This window comes from Chenopodium album, chromosome 6 (assembly GCF_948465745.1).
Source record: "Chenopodium album chromosome 6, dcCheAlbu1.1, whole genome shotgun sequence".
NCBI classification, from domain to species: domain Eukaryota; kingdom Viridiplantae; phylum Streptophyta; class Magnoliopsida; order Caryophyllales; family Amaranthaceae; genus Chenopodium; species Chenopodium album.
In genome coordinates this window covers 18,901,485-18,914,551 of record NC_137839.1, presented here as the reverse complement: position 1 = coordinate 18,914,551, position 13,067 = coordinate 18,901,485, and the positions used below count along the sequence as shown (strand labels likewise).

The 13,067-nt window shown below is 41.1% G+C and overlaps 1 protein-coding gene across 1 annotated transcript in view; it reads right to left on the bottom strand.

The window, feature by feature from the left end:
• The window catches only part of LOC145635935 (FAD-linked sulfhydryl oxidase ERV1-like), a 33,008-nt gene that overhangs the window by 1,169 nt on the left and 18,772 nt on the right, over positions 1–13,067 (bottom strand). The gene's annotated exons all lie outside the window — the stretch shown is intronic.

Sequence of the window (13,067 nt, the reverse complement as noted above, 5' to 3'; positions counted from 1 at the left end):
TTAGTAAAAGGTCAGTTTGCAAACTCCCACAGTGAATTTTCAATTTAAAAGACATATACTACTTCGTATGAAATTATGATTTATAGCCTATAGGTCAATATTTAAATAAGAACCCTTGCAACAGATATAGCCTGCGGCTCACTGATATTCACAGTCCGGCCTTTTGTCATTACTAGTGCCAGTTTCTCTTTGCAATAACAATATGAACTCATATTAAGCTCAGAGCTTTAATACTCCCTAACCTCCCAAATAAAAGTACTGTTTTATCCAAAAAAAATATCCTTAAATAAGTCTTATTTTACCTTATCCATTTCTTTATTCACTTTTAGGGCCTGTTCACATTTACTGAGCTGAACTGAACTGATTGGAGCTAAACTGAACTGAACTGATTGGAGTTGAACTGAGCTGGAATGAATATTTTATGAGAGAAGACAATTAGGAGCTAAACTGAACTTGAACTGATTGGAGCTGAGCTGAACTGAATTGAAATTAAGCTGAAGTGAACAAAGCCTTAATCATGCAAACCCTACAATCTTATTTTTTTTTATTCACTTTTAATCAACCAAAATTCACTAACATTTATTCATCTTAAAAAAAAACAAGTACAAAAGGCATATTTAAGCACAGAGTAATTGATTTGACACTATACACCTCTAAGATCTTTAGAACTCTAGACAATATTTTTAAGATATATTAGTCATAATATATCTTCTGGTCGATGTAAATAATTCAGATACCATAGTTATAGCTTAGAATATTTTGTAATTATCTTAAGCCACTAATTATGCAACAAAATAGGCAAAAGCTAATTACAAAATATTCTAGGCTATAACTATGGCAACCGATATGTTTACATTGACCAAAAGATATATTATGACTAATATATCTTAACACACCCCCTTAGTCAAAGCGGGAGGCGGACGGACGCTTAGAATATCCTTAAAATACACGTGGTACGCATGGAATTAAAAAGCGGTCGTTCCGTTCTATAACGGCCGCTTTGTAACGGGTTTGGGACTTACCGTTCTGCAAAAAGCCGTTATATAACGGCGCATTGAAAATCACACCCAACTCGCCGCGACGGCCGTTACGTAACGGTAGAACGGCGTTATATAACCGTTCTATAATTGTAGCGGCCGTTAAATGTAGAAACTCGATCCATATTCAGCCTAATTTCCAGATCTAAGGTTCGAAAATAAAACCCTAGATCTACTGATTAACAACTAGACTAGCCATAAAAGAAAGAAAGATATTGGGGCTTTTAGTCGTGGGAATTAGGCGAGCTGAAAGCAGTTTGTACTCCGGCCAAATTTCTTTCCCTGCGATGACTATTTGCAGGTCCTATTTTCTCTCTCCTCTCTGATGCGAGCATGCGGCTGGCTTCCTTGCTTGTTTTCTCTTTTTTACTTTTCTTATCACGTGGCCTTTTCTCAATTCTTTCTTTCTTTTTCTTTTATTTTTTATTTTAATGTTTTATTTGCGGTTTGAAGGGTTAGACTTTTCTTTCTGTTTGGACTTTGGAGTATTACAGAGTATACACTACACTGAGCTGACTGTAGCTTTTATTTTATTTGAGTGTAACATAAAATAAAGCTCAAATAATGGTAAAATAAATTTATAAATGCCATATCTCATATATTGGGTTGTATGTAAAGTAGTTTTGGCAATAATATTGTTTAAATAAATAAAAATGTATTTAAAAGCTCAAAAAAAGACTTATGTGAAGTTTTTGGAAAAAAATCACACCGCGAAATCCGCGAATCGTTCTATTTGACCGTTACAAGCCGCTTCCGCGACAACGCGTCCATTTCTGCGACCGCGATTTTTTTCTATGCGTGGTAGTCCTTTCGTGAAAATGTCCGTAATTTGGTGCCTAGATGGAACATGTAGAACTCGAACTTCACCCCTAGCCACCTTCTCACGAACAAAAAAGTATGTCCATCTCGATATGTTTGGTGCATTGATGTTGTACCGGGTTACCCGAAAGGTAAATAGCACTCACATTGTTTCAATACACCAAAGTCGCCTTTTTAATCGGACAATGTAACTCTAACAAAAGATTTCGAATCCAACAAGCAAACGACATTGGCAACACCCCGATACTCTACCAGTGCACTAGACTTGGAAAGAGTAGCCTGGCGTTTAGATGACCAAGAGATCAAATTATCACCAAAAACTACACAATATCCAGAAGTAGACCGTCTCGTATCGGGACAACCACCCCAATCAGCATTAGTATAGGATATAAGTGTAGAAATAGATGATGGATAAAGATGCAAACCATGCTCAAGAGTACTTTGTATGTACCGAATTATCCGCTTAAGAGCAGACATATGACAATCTTTCGGATCATGCACGTGTAAGCATACCTGTTGCACGGCGTAGAAAATATCCAGTCTTGTAAAAGTGAGGTACTGTAGTGCCCCGACAATATATCTCTTCTGGTCAATGTAAATAATTCGATTACCATAGTTATAGCCTAAAATATTTTGTAATTAGCTTTTGCCTATTTTGTAGCATAATTAGTGGCTTAAGATAAGCTTTTGTATTTTGTATATATTGGCTGTGAAATGCAATGAGAAAGTTCACGGATTATATTCCTTTATGGTATCAAAGCAGTCTAGGGCGTTTTGCGCTGCACCCTAATTGTTCCGCCCCTCTCTATTCTTCCTCTTCTTCTCTCATCTTCCTGTGAACAGCAGCCATGGCAGACTCTAAGAGTTCTTTCCATCCCGCTATGACTGTCACTAACATCAAAACTAGCATTCCCATTACCCTTGAAATGGAGAATGTTCAATACTCTACATGGGCGGAGCTTTTCAAAATTCATGCTCGTTCCCACAGAGTTCTCTCCACCATATTATTTCCCCAAAGAAGAAGGTCCCTACCCCTTCCACTAACGAGGAAAAAGAACTATGGTCGGTCTTAGATGCGGTTGTCCTCTCGTGGATTTATTCCACGATTTCTCATGAATTGTTGCAAACTACTATTGAACCTGACTCTACAGCAATGGAGGCTCGGGATGGTTGAGGGATATATTCCAAGACAACCAAAACTCACGTGTCGTTACCCTTGAGCATGAATTTTCGAATACACAAATGGAGGACTTCCCGAATGCTTCAACGTACTGTGAGCGGCTTAAGAGCCTCTCCGAATCAGTTGAAAAATGAAGGGGCCTCGGTAATAATCGCCTTGTTCTTTAATTGGTCTCCGGTCTTACGAAACCATACAATGGTGTTGCTACCTTCATTAGACAAAACAACCCTCTCCCTCAATTTTACCAAGCCCGATCGATGCTTACCTTAGAGGAGGCGTGCTTGGCAAAGCGAGCTACAACAACCTTGGCATATGCTATGGTGGCTGGTTCTTCGCGAGACGTAGAAAATGGGCATGATGGTTCGGGTATTGCTCCTGGGAAAAATAAAAATCATAAGAAAAATGGTGGTCGGAAGCAGAACGGTGGCGGTGGGAACCGCGGTGGTTCTGGCGCCGGTGGTGGGCAGAGCACCGGCGATGCATGCCGTGGTGCCGGTCCAGGCAGCAGCAGCGGCAGTGGATGGCTCCTCCTTGGGGACAGCAGCAGCAGCAATGGTCGAGTCCTCCTTGGGGTTGGGTCAATGTTACAAGGGACGCGATTCGATTTGAAACGTGGTACGAAAACGAATACGCGTAACGCTACCCGTGATGAATCCGGTACGATTGAGTACGAAATAGTAAATTAATAAAAAAAAAATATAGGTGATTTTTGTTAATAGATTTTATATTAGAAATTAAAATAAATACAACTATATAACAACTCCTCCATAAAATATGTATTTAGGTGAGTGGATTGCTTAAAAATTAGAGTATATAAAATAAAAAGCCCAAGTTGCTCAATAAAAAAAAGGCCAAATAGAGGTTTAAGCCCATTCACCAATTGAAACAAAACCCTAGCCGTCACCCTAGTAAAATGTTACTGCTATATAAAACATGACAGAGAAGAGAGAAAAAAGTTAAAAAATTTCAGAAATTAAATAAGCAAATGCACGTGAAAGAAGAAAGAGAGAATATTGCACTGAAACAACCCATTAGAAGTTGCAGGGGAACAACTAGGAGTCGCCACCTTCAGCGTTCTGGTTCGCGACCACCAGCGACTCAGGCCGCGTTTGTTCTGCGTTCCGGTTTGCACGAATCAGTTCATGATTCGTGGCACCGTACCGCGTTCCTTGTAATGTTGGGTGGGGGCCTCAATGGGCTACTCCCCCTTGCCCTTACCTAACTCAAGGTTGGGCTCGTCTATAAGGCCCACCGAAACAGCAATATGGTATCCTTGGACAAAGGCCTCAACATGCTTATGCAGCTTCTCAACAATCGATGTCTTATGCTCCAACGGATATTGAATCGGCTATGCACACCATGACATTGAGCCAACCCGATCCCTCGTGGTACATGGACACCGGTGCCACTTCTCACATGACATCCTCCAATGGTAATCTCTCGTCTTATTTTAATTTGAGCAATCATCATAATAGTATTGTTGTTGGTAATGGTCATACAATTCCTATTCGTGGTTGTGGTCATACTACTTTACCGTCCCCTAACCCACCTTTGTCTCTCTCTAATGTCCTTCATGCCCCTAAACTCAGTAAGAATCTAATCTCTGTTAGAAAGTTTACTACTGATAACTGTGTCCGTTGAGTTTGACCCTTATGGTTTTTCTATGAAGGATTAAAGGATTATCGGACAGGGATGCCAATAATAAGATGTGATAGCCAAGGAGATCTTTACCCACCCACTACCACTGTCTCACATTATTCTCCTTCAACCTTTATCGCTTTAGCATCAACCTTTTGGCATGATCGGTTGAGACATCCGGGTTCTTCAATTTTAAAGGCTCTTTGTAGTAATAAAAGCATTGAATGTAATCAAACTCCTAGTTCTAGCGTTTGTCATTTTTGTGGACTTGGAAAACATGTCAAATTGCCTTTTATGTCTTCAAATTCTACTACTTATATGCCGTTTGATATTGTTCATAGTGATCTTTGGACATCTCCTATTTTGAGTTCATTGGGTCATCGTTATTATATGCTTGTATTAGATGATTTTTCTAAGTTTTTGTGGACATTCCCTTTAGCCAAAAAGTCGGATGTGTTTAATAAAATCTTAAATTTCCAAGCATTTATTCGTACCCAATTTGAATGGCCCATTAAAACGTTTCAATGTGACAATGGGAGGGAGTATGATAACGGTCCTTTTTGGGCATTATGTGAGTCTAATGGCATGTCTTTCATGTCCCCATACATCTCCACAAAATGGAAAGGCCAAGAGAAAAATTAGATTATTGAATAATATTATTCGCACCCTTCTTGCCCATGCATCTTTACCTCCGTCATTTTGGCACCATGCTTTACAAATGGCAACATATCTTCATGATATTCTTCCAAGTAAATTGCTTGAGTATAAGTCCACTCTCCAAGTCCTTTACCAAAAGGAACCATCTTACTCTCACTTACGTGCTTTTGGGTGCTTATGTTACCCCTTGATTCCATCCACTACCATTAACAAGCTACAACCTCGGTCTACACCTTATGTTTTTTTTTTGGGTATCCACCGAATCATAGGGGTTACAAATGTTATGATTTATCCTCCAATAAAATCATAATGAGCCGGCATGAGAGTATTTTTCAATTTGCTAAGTTGTATACCCCCCTTCCCATGCGTATGACTTCTTAGATGGACTTGGCCCATATGTCATTCACCATTTCAACTCCTCTGGCAGCCCTCAACCGAATCAGCCCATGTTTCCCTCCTCAAGTCAAGCTGGCCGCCACTTTCCCCTATCCCACTGGACTCCACTTTCCTCAAGTCAAGCGTCCAAGCCTTAGGCAGAATAGGACTCCACTGGACCGTTCAATCAGCCACGACCAGTTGAGACCTACCCAAACACTTGGCCCAACCGTAAATACGGTCCAGCAGTCCTCCCCTCCTCCAAACCCACATATTCAACATCCAAAACCCACTTCCTATACTGTAGTAACACGAAGAAGAAATGGTATAGTCAAGCCTAATCCGAAATATACAAATTTCTGTGGTGACTAAGGTTACGAAATCCCTTTTACCTCGTAACCCGAATTGGAAAATGGCCATGGATGATGAATTTAATGCTCTTATTAAAAATAAACGTGGGAGTTGGTGCCCCGTCCACCTGATGTTAATGTTATTCGTTCTATGTGGATTTTTACTCATAAGGTGAAATCTAACGGTGATTTTAAGAGGTAGGTGATGGCAAAACACAACAGGTTGGCATTGATTGTGGAGAGACTTTTAGTCCGGTGGTGAAACCGGCTACCGTTCATATTGTTCTTAGCTTGGCTTTGTTTAATGCTTGGGCGATTCATCGACTTGATGTTAAAAATGCTTTTCTACATGGTGAGCTGAATGAGACAGTTTACATGCATCAATCTTGGGATCTGTGATCGAACAAATCCTGATTATGTATTTATTGTGAAAGTCTTTATATGGTCTTAAACAGGCACCCCGAGCATGGTATAAGAGATTTGCAGATTTTGTTGCTTCTATTGGTTTTACTAATAGCAGTGGTGACAATTCTCTTTTTATCTATCGTATGGGGTCGAATGAGGCTTATTTGTTATTATATGTTTGATGACATAATTCTTACTGCTTCTAATGATGCTATGCGGTGTTCTATTATGTCTCTTCCTTGGCTCAGAGTTTGCTATGACGGACTTGAGTCCTTTAAATTATTTCCTCGACATTATTATGACTAGACACAAGGGTGGATTACTCTTGTCACAACAGAAATATGCAAAGGAGCGTGCAAACCTTCGGCCACTCCGGTGGAGGTTAAGCCGAAGGTCAGTTCTTCGGGTACACCGTATGCAGATTCGACCTTGTATCGTAGTCTTGTTGGGGCACTACAGTACCTCACTTTTACAACACCGGATATTTCCTACGCCGTGCAACAGGTATGCTTACACATGCATGATCAGAAAGATTGTCATATGTCTACTCTTAAGCGGATAATTCGGTACATACAAGGTACTCTTGAGCATGGTTTGCATCTTTATCCATCATCTATTTCTACATTTATATCCTATATTGATGCTGATTGGGGTGGTTGTCCCGATAGGAGACGGCCTTCTTCTGGATATTGAGTATTTTTGGGTGATAATTTAATCTCTTGGTCATCTAAACGCTCTTTCCAAGTCTAGTGCAAAGGCAGAATAACAGGGTGTTGCCAATGTCGTTTCAGAGTCTTGTTGGATTCGAAATCTTTTGTAAGGGTTACATTGTATGATTAAAAAGGCAACTTTGTTGCATTGTGACAATGCGAGTGCTATTTACCTTTCGGGTAACCCAGTACAACATCAACGTACCAAACATATTGAGATGGACAACACTTTTTGTTCGTGAGAAGGTGGCTAGGGGTGAAGTTCAATCCTACATGTTAAATTGCGGACATTTTCACGTAAGGACTACCATGTGTGCTCTTCGAAGATTTTAAGGATAGTCTAAGCGTCCGTCCGCCTCCCGCTTTGACTAAGGGGGTGTGTTAAGATATATTAGTCATAATATATCTTTTGGTCAATGTAAATAATTCGGTTAACGTAATTATAGCCTAGAATATTTTGTAATTAGCTTTTGCCTATTTTGTAGCATAATTAGTAGCTTAAGATAAGCTTTGTGTTTTTTATATAATGGCTGTGAAATGCAATGAGAAAGCTCACGGATTATATTCCTTCAAAAATATTTATAAAATAAAATTAAAAAAAAAAAAAACCATCCTTACCTTTGCATCAAGGGATGGAACTATAGCTACCCTTCTAGTGAAACATTTTTTTGCAGTTAAAATTGCAATACTACAATACTACAGTAGACACCTAAAAACGTCTTCCCAAATTCAAACCCAATGAGGAACAATCTTTTATCGTCGTTAGTGGATAGGTTGCGTATTGAATCTGCAGAGTTCTTAAAACCATAGCCTTAACCACTACATTTCATTTATTACGCCCAAACCAACCCAATATTCGCCCAAATATCCATTTACTAGCCCAAACCTTTTTAATCTTTTTTTCTTTAATTAAGCCCAAAGGATCACTCAGTTGCACCCTCTGCACCTCACAGTCTATCTTGGCCTTGTATAAACTCAGCCAATCCATCCCCAGAATTACATCTAAGTCCCCTAGGTTAAACTCAATAAAATCTTATGGAAAGATAGCTTCTCCTATTTTCAAAGGCAAGCCTTTGAATATTTTATTACAATGAACAAGTTTGCCCGTAGGCAGAGTGACTGACACATCAACATGACTCGATTCAGTTAAGTTTAACTTGCGCACAACAGAAGTAGAAATGAAAGAATAAGCTGCTCCAGAGTCAAATAGAGTGTTGACAGAGACAGATTGGATAGAAAAAGTACCAGTAACTACATCCGAGGACCTCTCTGCTCATCACAGACAAGCGGCCGGGAGTGTTGTTTCTTGCCTAGTAACCATTGTTGTTGTTTCATGAGTTGTTGTTGTTGCCGTTGCCAGACTTGTTGTTGTTGGTGCTACCATTCCCAAACTTCCCATTTCCCCTGGTTGACCTCTGCTGGGTGTTCCCACCATTTCCCTGTTGTTTCTGCTTGGTGTAACACTCATACTCCCTGTGCCCCCTTTTGTTGCAGAACCGGCAGGTCACCAAATTCCCATCACAGTCTCTCCCAGAGTGATTCCTCCTACACCTCTTACAGTGGTAGGTTCTCTCTCCATTGTTAGCATTGGAAGAACCGCTAACATTTTGGTTACCCCTATCAAATGAGTTCCCATTCCTAGGCCTCTTAAAGTTACTCTGGTTCTCAGATCTCCCAAAGTCCTTCCTTTTCTCCCCGGCCTTAGCACTCGCACTAGCACTCCTAGTATTTAGATGGTACAGATGTGCAACTCTCTCATAAACCTTGTCAAGGGTTTTAAAAACTTTTCCAGCTAGGCCCTGTTGTAACTCGTCAGTCAATCCATGCTCAAACCTCTGAGCCTTCAGTTCTTCCTCAGTTGGTACTACCTCAGGAGCAAACCTAAAAAGGTCATAAACTTATTATAATACTCAGAGATCGACATATCTCCCATTGCCAGGCTTAAACTCCTGAGCCTTCTGTTTCTTCGGGAACGGAGGGTAAAACTTTTCCCTCAAGGAGGTCTTAAACACTTCCCACCCAAAGTTAGGTTTGGCCCTAACGGTCACAACATTGTCTCTCCACCATATATCAGCTTCGTCCTTAAGGTACATAGCGGCCTGGTCCACTTTCATACCCTCAGGACAATTGAGTGCCACGAACAGCTTGTTAAACTCTTGAATCCAGTTTTCTAGGAAAGTAGGGTCAACAACTCCCTTAAAAACTGGTGGCCTAACCTAGGCCAGCTTCTTAAACATCTCTGCTTGGGGGTCGACTTGGTCTCCCCGATTTTGGTTCAGATTTTCAGCCAACAAACGAATAGCATCAGCTAAGGCAGCGTTCTCAGCCTTTCTAGCTCTACGTCTGAAATAGAATAAATTTGAGGGAAAAGTTTTACCCTCCGTTCCTGAAGAAACAGAAGGCTCAGCAGTTTATAAGCCTGGCAATGGGAGATATGTCGATCTCTGAGTATTATAATAAGTTTATGACCCTTTCTAGGTTTGCTCCTGAGGTAGTACCAACGAAGGAAGTACTGAAGGCTCGCATGGATTGACTGACGAGTTACAACAGGGCCTAGCCGGAAAAGTTTTTAAAACCCTTGACAAGGTTTATGAGAGAGTTGCACATCTGTACCATCTAAATACTAGGAGTGCTAATGCGAGTGCTAAGGCCGAGGAGAAAAGGAAGGACTTTGGGAGATCTGAGAACCAGAGTAACTTTAAGAGGCCTAGGAATGGGAACTCATTTGATAGGGGTAACCAAAATGTTAGCATGCTAACAATGGAGAGAGAACCTACCACTGTAAGAGGTGTAGGAGGAATCACCCTGGGAGAGGCTGTGATGGGAATTTGGTGACCTGCCGGTTCAGCAACAAAAGGGGGCACAGGGAGTATGAGTGTTACACCAAGCAGAAACAACAGGAAAATGGTGGGAATGGTGGGAACACCCAGCAGAGGTCTAACAACTTCAACAACCAGGGGAATAGGGGAAATGGTCATAATGGGAAGTTTGGGAATGGTAGCACCAACAACAAGTCTGGCAACGGCAACAACAACTCAGGAAACAACAACAATGGTTACCAACACTCCCGGCCGCTTGTCTATGATGATCAATGAGAGGTCCTCGGAGCAACTTATTCTTTCATTTCTACTTCCATTGTGCGCAAGTTAAACTTAACTGAATCGAGTCATGTTGATGTGTCAGTCAGTCTGCGTACGGGCAAACTTGTTCATTGTAATAAAATATTCAAAGGCTTGCCTTTGAAAATAGGAGAAGCTATCTTTCCATAAGATCTTATTGAGTTTAACCTAGGGGACTTAGATGTAATTCTGGGGATGGATTGGCTGAGTTTATACAAGGCCAAGATAGACTGTGAGATGCAGAGGGTGCAACTGAGTGATCCTTTGGGTAAGACAGTGTCTTATAGACGGTTAGGGAAGCGTAAGGGTTTTGGGATCATTTCTGCTATGAAGGTGAAGAAGTTAGTGAATAAGGGATGTCCATTGTACTTTTGCTGTGTTCAAGATTTGAGTATGAGAGTAGACGGATGGAGGATGTACCCATTGTGAATGAGTTTTTAGATGTCTTTCCAGAAGAGATTTCGGGAATGCCACCTAAGAGGGAAGTTGAGTTTACCATTGACTTAGTTCTAGGAGCTACAACTATCTCAAAAGCACCTTATAGAATGGCATGAGTGAACTAAAGGCTCAATTGCAGGAGTTGTTAGACAAGGGGTTCATTAGGCCCAGCGCATCACCTTAGGGAACACCTGTGTTATTTGTGAAAAAAGAAAGATGGAAGTTTGAGGCTATGTATTGATTACAGAGAGTTGAATAATGTGACTGTGAAGAATAAGTACCCTCTACCTAGGATAGATGACTTGTTTGACTAGCTGAAGAGGGCAAATGTGTTTTCGAAGATTGACTTGAGGTCGGGGTACCAATCAGTTGAAGGTTGCAAATAAAGACATTCCAAAAACAGCCTTTAGAACTCGGTATGGACATTACGAGTTTACGGTCATGCCTTTTGGGTTAACCAATGCACTTGATGAACTGAGTGTTTCATGAGTAGTACTTGGACAAGTTTGTAGTCGTGTTCATTGATGACATTTTGGTGTATTCGAGGAATGAGGAAGAACATGCTGAGCACTTGAGAACTACCCTTGAAACTCTTAGGAAGAATAAGTTGTATGCTAAGTTTTCTAAGTGTGAGTTCTGGTGGGAGAAAGTTGCATTTTTGGGGCATTACATTTCGAAGGAGGGTGTGTCCGTGGATCCTGCGAAGATCAAGGCGGTGAGTGAGTGGCCTACCACCTAAGAATGTGACTGATGTTCGTAGTTTCTTGGGGTTAGCTGGATATTATAGAAGGTTTGTTAAGGATTTTTCGAGAATAGCCACACCCATGACTACCCTTATGAAGAAGATGAGTGGAACGAGAGTTGTGAATCAGCTTTTCAAACCCTCAATGAGCGATTGACCACTGCACCGGTGCTTGATGGGAGGGAAGGATTCGAAGTGTATAGTGATGCCTCGAAGCATGGTCTGGGGTGTGTCCTACGGCAGAATGGAAAGGTGATCGCGTATGCATCGAGACAACTGAAGAAACATGAAGTCAACTACCCTACCCATGACTTGGAGCTTGCAGCTGTTGTGTTCGCTTTGAAGATTTGGAGGCACTACCTTTATGGTGTTTCTTGTAAGATCTTCACTGACCATAAAAGTCTAAAGTACATCTTCACCCAAGATCACTTGAATATGCGGCAATGTCGATGGTTAGAGTTTCTCACAGACTACCATGTCCACATCCAGTATCATGAGGGAAAAACAGATGCCCTTAGCAAAAGGTCAAGCCATGATGACAATGCTTTAATTGTGGCCAATGAGTTGTGTGAGGATATGAGAAGATTAAACCTTGAGGTTGTTAATCAAGGAGAGTTGGAGGGGTTGTTGAGTGCCCTGACAATCCAACCATCCATATTTGAGGAGATTATAGTGAAGCAGTCGGAAGATGAGTCATTGCAGAAAATCAGAGATCGAGTAACTAGTGGTGCAGAGACTGAATTCAAGATTCATGGAGACGGGAGTTTGAGATACAAGGAGAGATGGTGCATACCACAGAAGTGCGAAGAGATAAAAAGAAAAATCATGGAGGAGTGCCATAATACACCATATTCAGTTCACCCTGGGGGAGATAAGTTGTATAAGGATCTGAAAGAACTCTATTGGTTGCCGAATATGAAGAGAGAGGTTGCCGAATTTGTATCAAAGTGTCTGACGTGCCAAAAGGTGAAGATAGACCACAAAAGACCCATGGGAAAGGTCCAACCATTAGAAATACCAGGTTGGAAGTGGGATTCCATATCCATGGACTTTGTGACAGGCTTACCAAAAACTCGTACTGGGAATGACACGATTTGGGTGATTGTGGACAGACTTACTAAGTCAGCGATGTTCATTCCTATCAAAGAGACCTGGAAAAAGAAGCAGCTAGCAAGTGTTTATGTTAAGAATGTAGTTCGGTTGCACGGAGTTCCCAAGGACATAGTGTCAGATAGAGACTCGAGGTTTCTATCAAAGTTTTGGCAAAAAGTGCAAGAGAACCTTGGAACAGCATTGAAGATGAGTACTGCCTTTCACCACAGATGGTCAGAGAGAACAAACCAAACCATGGAAGATATGTTACGAGCTTGTGCTTTAGATTTCCAAGGGAATTGGGAGGATCGCCTACCTTTGATCGAATTCTCCTACAATAACAGTTACCATGCAAGCATCAAGATGGCACCATTTGAAGCATTGAATGGAAGGAAGTGCAGAAGCCCAGTTTGCTGGAATGACTACGGTGAACGAATAACCTTGGGAACAGATTTCATTGAGGATATGGTGAGCAAGGTGAAACTAATCCAGTCGCGTATTAAGG